This window comes from Leucopleurus acutus (genome assembly GCF_964270905.1).
Source record: "Leucopleurus acutus genome assembly, chromosome: 10".
Classification (NCBI taxonomy): Eukaryota; Metazoa; Chordata; class Mammalia; order Artiodactyla; family Delphinidae; genus Leucopleurus; species Leucopleurus acutus.
In genome coordinates this window covers 31,142,786-31,159,857 of record NC_139153.1, presented here as the reverse complement: position 1 = coordinate 31,159,857, position 17,072 = coordinate 31,142,786, and the positions used below count along the sequence as shown (strand labels likewise).

Here is a 17,072-nt window from a genome sequence, read left to right as displayed (position 1 = left end):
TCAACTTGCACAGCATAAATTAAGAGTCAGGCTACTCAAAAGAACCAACCGGTCAGAATCTAGATCATGTTTTTTTTTTTTTTTTTAACATCTTTATTGGAGTATAATTGCTTTACAATGGTGTGCTAGTTTCTGCTTTATAGCAGTGAATCAGTTATACATATACATATGTTCCCATATCTCTTCCCTCTTGCGTCTCCCTCCCTCCCACCCTCCTTATCCCGTCCCTCTAGGTGGTCACAAAGCACCGAGCTGATCTCCCTGGCATTCACGTGGACATAGGCTTAACCAGACCCAATGTTGCCTCTGACATGTCTGTCACAAACATTTCAGCGTGTGACCTGGAGACACTTCACAACACTTGACTCAATCCATACTTCATTATTCATGAATAATAATCTCTCAAAATGTCTCAGGTAAAGAATTGTTGGCTAATTAAATCCAATAGTGGCAAAATTCCTTGCAAAGCGATAGCTATCTATCTTATATATGTGGCTCTCTCTTTCTTGGCACGAAAAGATTTAAAGAAAAAGATCTTTATATTTATGTGCTATATTTGTATAGAGTACTCTTTTAATCCATGACCTAAAAAGAAATATACTTCCATATATTTTGCCTTGGTAGTCAGCTTGCTAATTTTCAGAAAGAATTCTCTGACAAACATAGCTGATCTCTTATTAACCTTAAAGTGAGCTGATAAACAATTTGTAATTTTCCAGCATCTATCTTCTGAGTTTAAGAATAATAGACTAGAAGGAATCTAGTAAAACCAAATTGAACAGGTTTTATATTATATTCAACGATATGCCATCTACAAGGTGAAGTGTAGCCTTATACATGGGACAAGCATAGTAGCCATTCAATAAGTGGTAGTTTAAAATATTATTTAAAGAACCAGGAGGAAAACAATTACTGAGACTGCTTATAGAGATGAAAACAGCAGAGGCAAGCCAACTGATGCTTCTGGAGTGGGAAGATGATAACTTTTAAGTAAGTTTGAACTGTTTAGAATATAAAACATTGTAAAACATAAATATAAAATAAAATTTTATTTATATAAAATATAAATATAAAACATAAATATAAAATAAAATTATATTTATATAAAATATAAAACATTGTAAAACTGGTTGTAAAACATTAACAACAGATATACCAACATCTGTGTATGCTTCTGCACATTAAAATACTGCAAAGCTTCAAGTGGCAACAGAAGTTAAATTGCCACATGATCACAGACTTTTTTCAGTGGTCTTTAACTAAGGGTGATAGGCCAGTGTGGAAGGTACACAGGCTTTTCTGGCCAGATCTCCTGGGTTTGATACTCTGCCTTGTTACTTATTATATGTGAACAAGCTAAACCTCTCTCCTTCCTTATCTTTCAAATAAGTAAGGCCTCTCATGAGGGGTGAAAATGGAGACTGGAGATAGTATGGGACACCTTGTAGAGGGCCTGGCACATGGCAAGTACTCCAAATTCTTAAAGCCACAAACGAGGTTCTTAATCAAAGACCTCAATCTCAATGTGTTTAGAAAATAGCCTAGTACCTCTTACATAAAGAAGGAAAATTACAAATTTGACTTGCTCCTCTTTAAAATTAGGAAGAACAAGACATCAAAGAAGATGGATTTCTTCCATAAACATTCGATTAGTAGGATGCTAACCTTAGCATTGGAATACTGGAGAACTGACAATGAAACGCCACAGTGTGTTGGCTAAACCACTAATGTATTTTCATTGATTGATACTTCTGATAGTCTCTTAATTTTTGTCAAGACTTTCTAGCTACAATTTCTGAAACTTTTGAGAATTTGAAACTGCTCCTCTTCATCAGAGTAACTGGCATATTGTTTGCATAACTAACTACTCAGAAATGGAGATATCAAAATGTCCTAATAACTCTTGCAATTCCATATCATCACCTGGATTTTAAACCACAATTCCATTTAAATTATTTTAACATACATCTATTCTAGACCATTTTGCCTTGGTGGATAACTAAATTAGACACTAGATACAAAGAAAGTGAAAGAAACAAACCACTCTGTAGTATTAGCAGCAGTTCAGACAGAAAAATATTCAAAAAGAAGGCAGAGGGCTAGGAGTGAGTTCCACCTGGGAAATTTCTATGCCTAATTCAAATACTTTTACTGGTGACACAAATGTTATTTAATCACCAAGTTCTATAGCTTCAGCAATATACCCAGCAGTACATTGACAGATAAGACTGAGATAATGACCTTGTTTTTTCAGAGACAAGGAAAGAGTGCAGTTTCAACAAAATATCAAATATCAGACTCTTTTTCCAAAGACTATTAATTGGCAGGAATGTCCAATTTAATAAATGAAATATTCTTCCCATGGTTAACAGTGTGGTTTATGAAATGCTGTCAGTCCTGCCCAAGTTCAATTCACTCCATCAATCATGAAGCTACACACCTACAATTTAGTTCTGGGAACATGGCAAGTACATTGAGGGTGGTCTCTGGGGAATGACTGGAGAGACATCACATCCTGCTTCTAAATATTTTTCTCTCTTCAGTGTATCCTTGAAAAAATATCAACATGTTACCTGGAAGAAGTGACCCATTAATTTACTCTTATGTTAACACTGGATTCAACGATAAGCAGAGGACAAGAAGCATATATAGTTAACACTTATTGAACAATCTCAATAATTAGTTTCTAGAATTTGATTGAAATTGAAAGGTTTGCTTTAGAATGCCAGGCATACTGGTTTACAATTCTAACTACTCATAAATAGGTACAAGAAAATATCCTGTTGGACTATGGGATACTAGTTCTACATGTACTATCTCATTTAATACTCACAACAACCCTATGGAATAAGTATTGTTATTTTCTCCAAGTTTACATATAACATAACCAAGGCTAAAAGAGGTTAAGAAATGTGTCCACGGTCACATAAGTAAAAAGAAGCAAAGCTAGGACTCAAATCAGGTCTGTCTGATTTGAGCTGGTGCTCTGAACCATGGTGCCCACTGCTCCTGACTTCTCAGTTCCGAAGAATGAAAATGTGGATAGATATGACATAGGGCCCTGTTTGGGGAAGGCCTTGAGGGCAGCAAAGGGAAGGATCAGGGCAGCATGAGGTCGGTGGGCATCTGTGGTGGAAGCTACTGAAGGAGGGAGAGTCACCCCTAAGTGAACCTCCCCAATTGGGCCAGGGTGATGTATAATATACAAGGCAACCTGACCCTGAGACAGGTGTTTTACAACAACGGAATATTGTTGTAGCTGAAGCAAGTCAGGGGTGAGAAAGACATTTATGAATTCTTCAAACAATGCAGTATTGTTAGAAAGACAGCTGTAAATGGCATACTTGAGTGGCAAATTCAAAAAGAGAAAGATGGCATCACTTTGAACAAAGAGTATTATACACCCTAGAAAATGCAGAAATTTATGTAATGGAATAATGCCTTTAGAACCCTAAAATAATTTACAAATTCATTTTTCTCTAAGTTTGTTGAGCATAAATTGCATTGAATAGTAAACTTTTATAACTTAAAAAATATATGATGATAGATATTCACTGCTCCAATACTGGGCTCAAGTTCATCAGGGAGGTGATGAAACTAATCCTTTTTTATTATCCAAAAAAAAAAAAGGTTTGATGATTAAGAGAAAAATTTGCTCACATCATACCATTGTCTAAAATATCTTTAAAAGTGTCTTTCCATAATTCAGTTCTGATTTTCAAAAATGGAAATGTGAAAATTAAACTCAAAAGTTACATATATTTTACAATGTTTTTCCTATAAAAAGTCATGTCTTTTTTTCTAAAGAGAATATCTGAATTTGTAATTGGTAGCATATTTTGTCATTCTTATGAAAATAACAATTCTTCAAAAACTCCAACTTTTTTCTGGAACCACAAAGACTGTTATATATGTCTTGTTTATTTGTTTAAAGGTGCACATAACAACATCTGCAGGTTTAAAATGATTCATTCAAAATTATTTGAATGCAGTTATACATGTGGAAAAGTTTAATTACCAGCTAGCTATATGATTGCAATACTACCCAGAGGGCTGTACTTCTTTCTTAATTAAAAATATTTGAACTTAATAATAGAGAACTCTATTAAGATGTGAATAAAACATTGCAAGAAAGAAGTTTACCAAGCAGTTAGCAAATCAATTTCAGTAAGCGTTCCTTAAAAATTACTAGTACTCTTCCATATCAGGGGATTAGGAAGACAATTTTCTTGCACCTCATTTTGTAAGAGCCTTTATTTTTCTTCTGTCATAAAGTTGCTTCACGTTGGCACTTTGCGAGAGCACAGATTTTCAATGGGATGTTCACTTGCAATTCCTGATTGTGGTACCTTGATGCCTAGGTTGATGGCTCAGATACATCCAGTCTGCCACAGCCCAGTAAATGACTTGACCATCTGTCTGGTTACTCAAGTCCTAAACTTAAGCATCATCTTTGATTCTGCCTGTTTCTTCTTTCTTACATCCTGTCAGTCCTACTTCCCCATTATTCCAGTAATCTGCTACTTCTCTTCATCTCCACTGTGAACTATCAGAGTAATGCCTCAATTGCCTTCCCTGCTTCTATGCCTGCCGTATTGAATCCATTCTGGAGGCAGCCAGAGGAGACCTTTTGAATATAAATGTCATTGCCTTGCTTAATAACCTTCAAAGACTTACCATTGCATTTGGAATAAAGGCCACCCTCTTCGCCATGTCCTTCCTGACCTTACACGATCTGGGCCTGTTCACCTCTCTGATGTCACCCTCTTCTACCTTCCCCTTGCCCATATGTCCGACCTACACGGGCCTCCTTTATTCCTCAAAGATGCCCATTTTAGAAGCTTTGTACCTGCTGTTCCTGATGCCTAAAACATTATCCTCTAGTTCTTTGCACGGCTGCCTTCATCTTAAACTTTAGCTCTCACCTCAAATGTCACCTACTCAGTCAGATACTAGGTTAAGTGCCCACAATTCTATGCATCCTACCACTCTATTATATCACCCAGTTTTTTTGCTTCCCAAGTCTTTATCATATAAAGTTTATAATCACTGTATGAACTTGTTTATTTGTTGTCTGTGTCTTCCAACAGATATAAGCTCCCTGAGGAGAGAGGCTTCATCTTTCTTGCTCAGGGTATCGCTAGCAGCTGGGAGAATACATGACCTGATAAGCTGTCAACAGAAGAGGAGGTGCTCTTACTTATTCAGAAGTAGAACCAGAATAAGTATACTCCATCACCTGGAGGTCCTTTATTTTAGAAACCTAGCTTAGGTGGTAGAACCTCCATACACATCAGAACTCTACATATAGGGACTATGATGCTAGCCAGCAAAGGTAATTGCACACCTGTATTCATATTAAATGGACTTCTAGTTCCAGGAGAATTCTCAAAATTTTCTTCTTGCATCAAGCACAATTCTTTTGATTCATACCAGTAGAATCTTTCTAGGCCTGTCTGAGCTCATCAGGCCTGTGTTACAATTCAATACTGGGGCCACACTATTAAGTATTAAATCTTATATATATTGAAAGAAAAAAGGTTTTTACTGAAATTAAATCCAATTTGTGGGGACTTCCCTGGTGGTGCAGTGGTTAAGAATCCGCCTGCCAATACCAGGGACACGGGTTTGAGCCCTGGTCTGGGAAGATCCCACGTGCCTCGGAGCCACTGAGCCCGTGTACCACAACTACTGAGCCTGTGTCTAGAGCCCTCGTGCCACAACTACTGAAGCCTGAGTGCCTAGAACCTGTGCTCTGCAGCAAGAGAAGCCACCACAATGAGAAGCCTGCGCACCACAATGAAGAGCAGCCCCCGCTCGCTGCAACTAGAGAGAGCCTGCACGCAGCAATGAAGACCCAACTAAGCCAAAAATAAATAAATAAAATAAATAAATTTATTAAAAAAACCCTGCAGTTTGTGGATGCAATTAAGTTAGAAGAAGAAATAAAAAACATCCAGATTGGAAAGGAAGTAGAACTATCTCTATCTGCAATGACATGATCTTGTATATAGAAAATCCAAAGGAATTCACAAAACACTATTAGAACTAATACATGTTCAGCAAGATTGCAAGATACAAAATCAATTTAAAAATCAATTGTATGGAGGGACCTTCAAGATGGCAGAGGAGTAAGACGTTAAATCACCTTCCTCCCCACAAATACATAAAAAATACATCTACAGGTGGAACAATTCCTACAGAACACCTACTGAACGCTGGCAGAAGACCTCAGACTTCCCAAAAGGCAAGAAACTACCCACGTACCTGGGTAGGGCAAAAGAAAAAAGAAAAAACAGAGACAAAAGAATAGGGACAGGACCTGCACCTCTGGAAAGGAGCTGTGAAGGAGGAAAGGTTTCCACACACTAGGAAGCCCCTTCACTGGCGAAGACAGGGGGTGGCGCAGGGGGGAAGCTTCGGAGACATGGAGGAGAGCGCAGCAACAGGGGTGCAGAGGACAAAGCGGAGAGACTCCTGCACAGAGGATCGGCGCCGACCAGCACTCACCAGCCTGAGAGGCTTCTCTGCTCCCCCACCGGGGCGGGCGGGGCCGGGAGCTGAGGCTCAGGCTTCGGGTCTGCGAGCAGGGAGAGGACTGGGATTGGCGGCGTGAACACAGCCTGCAGGGGGTTAGTGCACCACGGCTGCGGGAGGGAGTCCGGGGAAAAGTCTGGACCTGCCGAAGAGGCAAGAGACTTTTTCTTCCCTCTTTGTTTCCTGGTGCGCGAGGCGAGGGGATTAAGAACGCTGCTTAAAGGAGCTACCGAGACGGGTGCGAGCTGCGGCTAAAAGCGCGGACCCCAGAGACGGGCATGAGACGCTAAGTCTGCTGCTGCCGCCACCAAGAAGCCTGTGTGCGAGCACAGGTCACTCTCCACACCCCCCTTCCGGGGAGCCTGTGCAGCCCGCCACTGCCAGGGTCCCGGGATCCAGGGACAACTCCCCTGGGAGAACGCATGGCACGCCTCAGGCTGGTGCAACGTCACGCCAGCCTCTGCCGCTGCAGGCCCGCCCCGCACTCTGTGCCCCTCCCTCTCCCCGGCCTGAGTGAGCCAGAGCCCCCGAATCAGCAGCTCCTTTAACCCCGTCCTGTCTGAGTGAAGACCAGATGCCCTCCGGCGACCTACACGCAGAGGCGGGGCCAAATCCAAAGCTGAGCCCCTGGAGCTGTGCGAACAAAGAAGAGAAAGGGAAATCACAATCAACTGGATGTACCCTGCATCTGTGGAATACATGAATAGACAACGAATCATCCCAGATTAAGGAGGTGGACTTTGAAAGCAAGATTTATTATTTTTTCCCCTTTTCCTCTTTTTGTGAGGGTGTATGTGTATGCTCCTGTGTGAGATTTTGTCTGTATAGCTTTGCTTTCACCATTTGTCCGAGGGTTCTATCCGTCCGTTTTTTTTTTTTTTTTAAACATCTTTATTGGGGTATAATTGCTTTACAATGGTGTGTTAGTTTCTGCTTTATAACAAAGTGAATCAGTTATACATATACATATGTTCCCATATCTCTTCCCTCTTGCGTCTCCCTCCCTCCCACCCTCCCTATCCCACCCCTCCAGGCGGTCACAAAGCACCGAGCCGATATCCCTGTGCCATGCGGCTGCTTCCCACTAGCTACCTACCTTACGTTTGTTAGTGTATATATGTCCATGCCTCTCTCTCGCCCTGTCACAGCTCACCCTTCCCCCTCCCCATATCCTCAAGTCCGTTCTCCAATAGGTCTGTGTCTTTATTCCTGTCTTACCCCTAGGTTCTTCATGACATTTTTTTTCTTAAATTCCATATATATATGTTAGCATACGGTATTTGTCTTTTTCATCCATTTTTTTAAAAAAAATTTTTCTTATTACTTTTTATTTTAATAACTTTATTTTATTTTACTTTATCTTCTTTCTTTCTTTCCTTCCTTCCCTCCTTTAGACAACGAACCATCCCAAATTGAGGAGGTGGACTTTGAGAGCAAGATTTATGATTTTTCCCCCTTTTCCTCTTTTTGTGAGTGTGTATGTGTGTGCTTCTGTGTGAGATTTTGTCTGTATAGTTTTGCTTCCACCATTTGTCCTAGGGTTCTATCTGTCTGTGTTTTTTTATCTTAATAATTATTTTTTTTATTTTAATAACTTTATTATATTTTATCTTACTTTATTTTATTTTACTTTATCTTCTTTTTTCCTTCCTTCCCTCCTTCCTTCCTCCCTCCCTCCCCTTTCTTTCTTTTCTTTCTTTCTTTCTTTCTTCCTTCCTTCCTTCCTTCCTTCCTTCCTTCTAATTCTTTCTACTTTTTCTCCCTTTTATTCTGAGCCGTGTGGCTGAAAGGCTCTTGGTGCTGCAGCCAGGGGTCAGTGCTGTGCCTCTGAGCTGGGAGAGCCAATTTCAGGACACTGGTCCATAAGAGACCTCCCAACTCCATATAATATCAAACAGCGAAAATCTCCGAGAGATCTCCATCTCAACACCAGCACCCAGCTTCACTCAATGACCAGCAAGCTACAGTGCTGGACATCCTATGCCAAACAACTAGCAAGAGAGGAACACAACCCTACCCATTAGCAGAAAGGCTGCCTAAAATCATAATAAGTCCACAGACACCCCAAAACACACCACCAGACGTGGACCTGCCCACGAGAAAGACAAGATCCAGCTTCATCCACCAGAACACAGGCACTAGTCCCCTCCACCAGGAAGCCTACACAACCCACTGAACCAACCTTAGCCACTGGGGACAGACACCAAAAACAACGGGAACTACGAACCTGCAGCCTTCAAAAAGGAGACCCCAAACACAGTAAGATAAGCAAAATGAGAAGACAGAAAAACACAGAGCAGATGAAGGAGCAAGATAAAAACTCACCAGACCTAACAACTAAAGAGGAAATACGAAGTCTACTTGAAAAAGAATTCAGAATGATGATAGTAAAGATGATCCAAAATCTTGGAAATAGAATAGACAAAATGCAAGAAACATTTAACAAGGACCTAGAAGAACTAAAGATGAAACAAACAACGAAGAACAACACAATAAATGAAATTAAAAATACTCTAGATGGGATCAATAGCAGAATAACTGAGGCAGAAGAATGGATAAGTGACCTGGAAGATAAAATAGTGGAAATAACTACTTCAGAGCAGAATAAAGAAAAAAGACTGAAAAGAACTGAGGACAGTCTCAGAGACATCTGGGATGACATTAAATGCACCAACATTCAAATTATAGGGGTTCCAGAAGAAGAAGAGAAAAAGAAAGGGACTGAGAAAATATTTGAAGAGATTATAGTTGAAAACTTCCCTAATATGGGAAAGGAAATAGTTAATCAAGTCCAGGAAGCACAGAGAGTCCCATACAGGATAAATCCAAGGAGAAATACGCCAAGACACATATTAATCAAACTGTCAAAAATTAAATACAAAGAAAACATATTAAAAGCAGCAAGGGAAAAACAACAAATAACACACAAGGGAATCCCCATAAGGTTAACAGCTGATCTTTCAGCAGAAACTCTGCAAGCCAGAAGGGACTGGCAGGACATAGTTAAAGTGATGAAGGAGAAAAATCTGCAACCAAGATTACTCTACCCAGCAAGGATCTCATTCAGATTTGATGGAGAAATTAAAACCTTTGCAGACAAGCAAAAGTTGAGAGAGTTCAGCACCACCAAACCAGCTTTACAACAACTGCTAAAGGAACTTCTCTAGGCAAGAAACACGAGAGAAGGAAAAGACCTACAATAACGAACCCAAAACAATTAAGAAAATGGGAATATCGATAATTACCTTAAATGTAAATGGACTAAATGCTCCCACCAAAAGACACAGATTGGCTGAATGGATACAAAAACAAGACCCATATATTTGCTGTCTACAAGAGACCCACTTCAGACCTAGAGACACATACAGACTGAAAGTAAGGGGATGGAAAAAGATATTTCATGCAAATGAAAACCAAAAGAAAGCTGGAGTAGCAATTCTTATATCAGACAAAATAGATTTTAAAATGAAGACTATTAGACAAAGAAGGACACTACATAATGATCAAGGGATCGATCCAAGAAGAAGATATAACAATTGTAAATATTTATGCACCCAACATAGGAGCACCTCAATACATAAGGCAAATACTAACAGCCATAAAAGGGGAAATCAACAGTAACACATTCATAGTAGGGGACTTTAACACCCCACTTTCACCAATGGACAGATCATCCAAAATGAAAATAAATAAGGAAACAAAAGATTTAAATGATACATTAAACAAGATGGACTTAATTGATATTTATAGGACATTCCATCCAAAAACAACAGAATACACATTTTTCTCAAGTGCTCATGGAACATTCTCCAGGATAGATCATATCTTGGGTCACAAATCAAGCCTTGGTAAATTTAAGAAAATTGAAATTGTATCAAGTATCTTTTCTGACCACAAAGCTATGAGACTAGATATCAATTACAGGAAAAGATCTGTAAAAATTACAAACACATGGAGGTTAAACAATACACTGCTTAATAACGAAGTGATCACTGAAGAAATCAAAGAGGAAATAAAAAAAACCTAGAAACAAATGACAATGGAGACACGACGACCCAAAATCCATGGGATGCAGCAAAAGCAGTTCTGAGGGAAGTTTCATAGCAATACAATCCTACCTCAAGAAACAGGAAACATCTCGAATAAACAACCTAACCTTGCACCTAAAGCAATTAGAGAAAGAAGAACAAAAGAACCCCAAAGTTAGCAGAAGGAAAGAAATCATAAAAATCAGATCAGAAATAAATGAAAAAGAAATGAAGGAAACGATAGCAAAGATCAATAAAACTAAAAGCTGGTTCTTTGAGAAGATAAACAAAATTGATAAACCATTAGCCAGACTCATCAAGAAGAAAAGGAAGAAGACTTAAATCAATAGAATTAGAAATGAAAAAGGAGAAGTAACAACTGACACTGCAGAAATACAAAAGATCATGAGAGATTACTACAAGTAGCTCTATGCCAATAAAATGGACAAACTGGAAGAAATGGACAAATTCTTAGAAATGCACAACCTGCCAAGACTGAATCAAGAAGAAATAGAAAATATGAACAGACCAATCAGAAGCACTGAAATTGAAACTGTGATTAAAAATCTTCCAACAAACAAAAGCTCAGGACCAGATGGCTTCACAGGCAAATTCTATCAATCATTTAGAGAAGAGCTAACACCTATGCTTCTCAAACTCTTCCAAAATATAGCAGAGGGAGGAACACTCCCAAACTCATTCTACGAGGCCACCATCACCCTGATACCAAAACCAGACAAAGATGTCACAAAGAAAGAAAATTACAGGCCATTATCACTGATGAACATAGATGCAAAAATCCTCAACAAAATACTAGCAAACAGGGCTTCCCTGGTGGCGCAGTGGTTGAGAGTGCGCCTGCTGATGCAGGGGACGTGGGTTCGTGCTCCGGTCCTGGAAGATCCCACATGCCGCGGAGCAGCTGGGCCCGTGAGCCATGGCCGCTGAGCCTGCGCGTCCGGAGCCTGTGCTCCATAGCGCGAAAGGCCGCAACAGTGAGAGGCCCACGTAACATAAAAATAAAAAAAAATACTAGCATACAGAATCCAATAGCACATTAAACGGATCATACAACATGATCAAGTGGGGTTTATTCCAGGAATGCAAGGATTATTCAATATACGCAAATCAATCAACGTGATACACCATATTAACAAATTGAAGGAGAAAAAACATATGATCATCTCAATAGATGCAGAGAAAGCTTTCGACAAAATTCAACACCTGTTTATGATAAAAACCCTGCAGAAAGTAGGCATAGAGGGAACTTTCCTCAACATAATAAAGGCCATATATGACAAACCCACAGCCAACATCGTCCTCAATGGTGAAAAACTGAAAGCATTTCCACTAAGATCAGGAACAAGACAAGGTTGCCCACTATCACCACTCTTATTCAACATAATTTTGGAAGTTTTAGCCACAGCAATCAGAGCAGAAAAGGAAATAAAAGGAATCCAAATCGGAAAAGAAAAAGCAAAGTTGTCACTGTTTGCAGATGACATGATACTATGCATAGAGAATCCTAAAGATGCTACCAGAAAACTACTAGAGCTAATCAATGAATTTGGTAAAGGAGCAGGATACAAAATTAATGCACAGAAATCTCTTGCATTCACATACACTAATGATGAAAAACCTGAAAGAGAAATTAAGGAAACACTCCCATTTACCATTGCAACAAAAAGAATAAAATACCTAGGAATAAACCTACCTAGGGAGACAAAAGACCTGTATGCAGGAAAGTATAAGACACTGATGAAAGATATTAAAGATGATACCAACAGATGGAGAGATATACCATGTTCTTGGATTGGAAGAATCAATATTATGAAAATGACTATACTACCCAAAGCAATCTACAGATTCAATGCAATCCCTATCAAATTACCAATGGCATTTTTTATGGAACTAGAACAAATAATCTTAAAATTTGTATGGAGACACAAAAGATCCCGAAGAGCCAAAGCAGTCTTGAGGGAAAAAAACGGAGTGGGAGGAATCAGATTCCCTGACTTCAGACTATAATACAAAGCTACAGTAATCAAGACAATATGGTACTGGCACAAAAGCAGAAACTTAGATCAATGGAACAAGAGAGAAAGCCCAGAGAAAAACCCATGCACCTATGGTCAACTAATCTATGACAAAGGAGGCAAGGATATACAATGGAGAAAAGACAGTCTCTTCAATAAGTGGTGCTGGGAAAACTGGACAGCTACATGTAAAAGAATGAAATTAGAACACTCCCTAACACCATACATAAAAATAAACTCAAAACGGATTCGAGACCTAAATGTAAGACCGGACACTATCAAACTCTTAGAGGAAAACATAGGAAGAGCACTCTTTGAGATAAATCACAGCAAGATGTTTTTTTGATCCACCTCCTAGAGTACTGGAAATAAAAACAAAAATAAACAAATGGGACCTAATGAACCTTCAAAGCTTTTGCACAGCAAAGGAAACCATAAAAAAGACGAAAAGACAACCCTCAGAACGGGAGAAAATATTTGCAAACGATTCAACGGACAAAGGATTAATCTCCAAAATATATAAATAGCTCATGCAGCTCAGCATTAAAGAAACAAATGACCCAATGCAAAAGTGGGCAGAAGACCTAAATAGACATTTCTCCAAAGAAGACATACAGATGGCCAAGAAGCACACGAAAAGCTGCTCAACATCACTAATTATTAGAGAAATGCAAATCAAAATTACAATGAGGTATCACCTCACACCAGTTAGAATGGGCATCATCAGAAAATCTACAAACAACAAATGCTGGAGAGGGTGTGGAGAAAAGGGAACCCTCTTGCACTGTTGGTGGGAATGTAAATTGATACAGCCACTATGGAGAACCGTATGGAGGTTCCTTAAAAAACTAAAAATAGAATTACCATATGACCCAGCAATCCCACTACTGGGCATATACCCAGAGAAAACCATAATTCAAAAAGGCACATGCAATGCAATATTCATTGCAGCACTATTTAAAATAGCCAGGTCATGGAAGCAACCTAAATGCGCATCGACAGACGAATGGATAAAGAAGATGTGATACATATATACAATGGAATATTACTCAGCCATAAAAAGAGACGTGGATGGATCTAGAGACTGTCATACAGAGTGAAGTAAGTCAGAAAGAGAAAAACAAATATCATATATTAATGCATATATGTGGAACCTAGAAAAAAGGTACAGATGAACTGGTTTGCAGGGCAGAATTTGGGACACAGATGTAGAGAACAGACGTATGGACACCAAGGGGGGAAAGCCGTGGGGTGGGGTGGGGATGGTGGTGTGATGAATTGGGGGATTGGGATTGACATGTATACATTGATGTGTATAAAATTGATGAATAATAAGAACCTGCTGTATATAAAAAATAAAATACAATTAAAAAATTAAAAAAAAAGACAACAGAAAATGTCAGTCAAACTAAGAACTGGTTCTTTGAAAAGATAAACAAAATTGATAAACCTTTAGCTAAACTCACTAAGAAAAAAAGACAGAAGGCTGTGATAAATAAAATCAGAAATGAAAGAGGATAAATAACAGATACCACAGAAAGACAAAGGATTATAAGAGAATAGTATGAACACAAATTAGACATGTTATGCTGACAAATTTGACAACCTAAGAAATGGACAAACTCTTAGACATAAGAGTTTCATACAACCTTCCAAGACTGAATCATGGAGGAACAGAAAATCTGAATAGACTGATCACTAATAAAAAGACTGAAACATTAATCAAAAACCTCCCCAAAAGAAAAGTTCAGGATGAGATGTCTTCACAGGTGAACTCTGTCAAATATTCAAAGAAGATTTAATACCTATCATTTTCAAACTCTTCAAAAAATTAAAGAGGAAGGAATGATTCCAAACTCATTTTACGAGGCCAACATTACTGTTATGCCAAAACCAGACTAACTCAACACAAAAAAAGAAAATTACAGACCAATATCTTTGATGAACATAGATGCAAAAATCGTCAACAAAATATGAGCCAACCAAATACAGCAATACATTAAAAGGACCATATTCCATGATAAAGTGGGGCTGATTCCAGGGATGCAAACATGGCTCAACATTCACAAATAAATACATGGGATATACCACATTAATAAAACAAAGGAAAAAAAGCATATGATCATCTCAGTAGATGCAGAAAAAGCATTTGACCAGATTCAACACCCATTTCTGATAAAAATCTCTCAATAAAATAGGTACAGAAAGAACGTACTTCAACATAGTACAGGTAATATATGACAAACTCACAGCTAACATCACACTAAATGGTGAAAAATTGAAAGCTATCCCTCTAAAATCAGGAAAAAGACAAGGATGCCCAAGGATGCCCACTCTCACCACTCTTATTCAACACAGTATTGGAAGTCCTAGCCAGAGCAATTAGGCAATAAAAAGAGAGAAAAAGCATTCCAGTTAGAAAGGAAGAAGTAAAACTGTCAGTATTTGCAGATGACATGATTTTATATAGAGAGAATCCTTAAGACTCCACCAAAAAAACATTAGAAATAATAAACAAATACGGTATAGTTGCAAGGTACAAAATCAACATACAAAAAGTCTGTTGCATTTCTGTATGCTAACAATGAGCTATAAGAAAGAAAAATTAAGAAAACAATCCCACTAACAATCACAACAAAAAGAATAAAATACCTAGGAATAAATTTAAACAAGGAGGTGAAAGACCTGCAAAGTATAAGACATTGTTGAAAGAAGTTGAAGACACAAATAAATGGAAAGATATTCTGTGCTCATGAATTGGAAGAATTAACATACGGACATTAAAATGTCCATATTACCTAAAGCAATCTACAGATTCAATGCAATCCCTATCAAAATCCCAAGGAATAAAAAATAAATAAAGAAATATTAGTTGATGGTAATGATGTATATGTCTATTATCTGCACTAGGTAATCCACTCTAACACGCTTAGAATATAATTGAACCAAAATTTTATACTGTAACACACACAGAATACTTAGGACATGACACATTTAAAAAAAGCTTTAATGCTTAAAAAAAAGAAATATAAGTGTCATTTGTTCTGCATAGCCTCGTTTGTCCTCTAGTTTCTAAGGACAGCGATGGGGGAACTGAAGGAAGAAAAATACTCACACAGGAAGGAAAAAAATCAATCTGATGGACATGAATATAGCCACCAAACTAGCCTAGGGATTTATTCAACGACACTGCTTTACTGTTAACCTGCACTCATATAATTTATTATTTGGGAAACGGCTGCAAAGAGACCAGAAAGTGAATAGAATAACGATGTTTTTATGGCTCCTAATGTAGATTGTTATTGAAAATCTATCAATTTTACTGGCAAACCTTTGGCTCAAAAATAAGATCTTCATTTATAACTTGCAGGCAGTGATAACTCAAATTATGAGAAGTAACTGGGAAATAAAAAATAACTATCATGATAATTATCTTTCTCATTAAAAACATGAGGCATTCTGTAATTGTTGGGATGTGCAAGATTCTCTTTTAACATCTGCTGCTACTGAGCTAAAACACATCTAAACAGGAAAGAAAATACATTACTGAGTGTTACTCTTGTACTGTTGGTGGGAATGTAAATTGATACAGCCACTATGCAGAACAGTATGGAGGTTCCTTAAAAAGCTAAAAATAGCATATGGGAACATATGTTTATGTATGACTGATTCACTTTGTTATAAAGCAGAAACTAACACACCATTGTAAAGCAATTATACCCCAATAAAGATGTTAAAAAAAAAAAAGCTAAAAATAGAACTACCATATGACCCAGCAATCCCACTACTGGGCATATACCCTGAGAAAACCATAATTCAAAAAGAGTCATGTATGACAATGTTCACTGCAGCTCTATTTACAATAGCCAGGACATGGAAGCAACCTAAGTGTCCATCGACAGATGAATGGATAAAGAAGATGTGGCACATATATACAATGGACTATTACTCTGCCATAAAAAGATACGAAATTGCGTTATTTGTAGGGAGGTGGATGGACCTGGAGTCTGTCATACAGAGTGAAGTTAAGTCAGAAAGAGAAAAACAAATACCGTATGGTAGCACATATGTATGGAATCTAAAGAAAAAAAAAAAGGTTATGAAGAAACTATGGGCAGGACAGGAATAAAGATGCACATGTAGAGAATGGACTTGAGGACACAGGGAGGGGGAAGCGTAAGCTGGGACGAAGTGAGAGAGTGGCATGGACTTATACATACTACCAAAATAGATAGCTAGTGGGAAGCAGCCGCATAGCACAGGGAGATCAGCTCAGTGCTTTGTGACCACCTAGAGGGGTGGGATAGGGAGGGTGGGAGGGAGACACAAGAGGGAGGAGATATGGGGATATATGTATATGTATAGCTGATTCACTTTGTTATAAAGCAGAAACTGACACACCACTGTAAAGCAATTATACTCCAATAAAGATGTTAAAAAAAAGAAAATACATTACTGATCACCCAAATGA

At 38.3% G+C, this 17,072-nt stretch overlaps 1 protein-coding gene across 2 annotated transcripts in view; it reads right to left on the bottom strand.

Moving 5' to 3' along the window:
* CFAP20DC (CFAP20 domain containing) overlaps nt 1-17,072 on the bottom strand; it is a 256,375-nt gene that overhangs the window by 66,771 nt on the left and 172,532 nt on the right. The window lies entirely within an intron of this gene.